Below are 1684 nucleotides of genomic sequence, written 5' to 3'. Positions count from 1 at the left end.
AATGGATCTGAGGAAGAGGGAAGGCAGAAAGGGCCAAGTGGGAGGAATAGAGGAAAGGGAAACTATGGATGGACTATATTAGATGGGAGAAGTAATTTTCATATTTCATTTTTGTTAATTTATCTATTCACATTATCTCCCTCACTGTCCCCTTTCCTTCTTTCCTCCCAGTCCCACCCTTACAAAACCTTCCTCCCCATTACCCTCTCCCATTCTCCTCAGAAAAGTGGAAAAGCCCCTTGGGTACAACCTTTCCATGAGACATCAAGTCTCAGCAGGACTAATTGAATGTTCTCCCACTGGGGCCCAGCCAGGCAGTCTAGTTAGGAGAAGGGTATCTAATGGCAGGCAACAGAGACGGCTCATGCTCCAATTGGTAGAGGACTAACATGAAGACAAAGCTGCACATCTGCTACACATATGTAGTTGGCTTACACCCAGCCCGTGCATACTCATTGGTTGGTAGTTTGGTTTCTGTGAGCCCCCATGGACCCAGGTTATTTGACTCCATAGGTCTTGTGTTGTTCTTGACCCCTCCTGATCACACATTCCTATTTCCCACTTGTCCATAAGACTCCTTAAGCTCTGACAGTTATTTGACTGTGGGTCTCTGACTCTGTTTCCATCTGCTGCTGAATGAAGCCCCTCAGGAGGAAGTTATGCTAGGTTCATGTCTGCAAGCATAGGAGAGTATTATTAATAGTGTTGGGGTTGGCTCTTTCACATGGGATGTGTTTTAAGTTGGGACAGTCATTGGTTGGCTGTTCTCTCTATCCCTCCCTCCTCTTTATCCCTGTGCATCTTGTAGGCAGAACAAATTTTTGGTCAAAGTTTTTGTGGGTAGGTTTACTCCCGCAACATACACACTGGAAGTCCCACCGCCCTACAGAAGGTAACCACTTCAGTCTCCATATCTCTTGCTGCTAGGAATCTCAGCTAGGTTCACCCTTGTAGACTCCTGGAAGCCTCTCCTACCCCAGGTCTTCAGCTACTTCAAGGAATGCCCCCCACTGATTTCCATTCTCACTCCCAGCCCTATTTTACCCTCCTCCCCCTATACCTGATCCTCATCTGGGTTCCCCTCCTCACTCCCTCCCCCACCTTGTTTTCTCCTTCCATCCATCTCCAATGTCATTATATCACAAGGAGACTTGTTCAACTATGTTCATAGCTTAATTTGTAACAGCCAGAAACTGGAAACAACCTAGATGCTCCTCAACTGAAGAATGAGTAAAGAAAATGTATCATATCTACACAATGGAATACTATTAAGGCATTAAAAACAAAGACTTCACTTCATTCTGAGTGAGGTAACTTAGACCCAGAAAGACACAAGTGGTACACATTCACTTATAAGTAGACATTACCCATAAGCTATAGGATAACCACTCTACCATCCACAGAGAGAAAGAAATTAAGTAGTAAGGAAGGCTCAAGAGTAGATGCATGACTCTCAGTCAGAAGGGGAAATAAAATAGACAGTCTTCGATAATATAAAAAAAATCATCTAATGAGTTAAATAGCTAAATAGATGTTTCAAGGGCCAGAGAAATGGCTCAATGATTAAAAGCACCCACTATTTTTTTTTCAGAGGAACTGGGTTCAGTTTCCTGGATCCACATGGCAGCTACAGCCTTCAGTAACTTTACTAATAGGGAATTCTGATCTTCACGGGTACCAGATA

This window comes from Mus pahari, chromosome 10 (genome assembly GCF_900095145.1).
Source record: "Mus pahari chromosome 10, PAHARI_EIJ_v1.1, whole genome shotgun sequence".
Lineage (NCBI taxonomy): Eukaryota > Metazoa > Chordata > Mammalia > Rodentia > Muridae > Mus > Mus pahari.
This window is presented reverse-complemented; position numbering follows the sequence as displayed.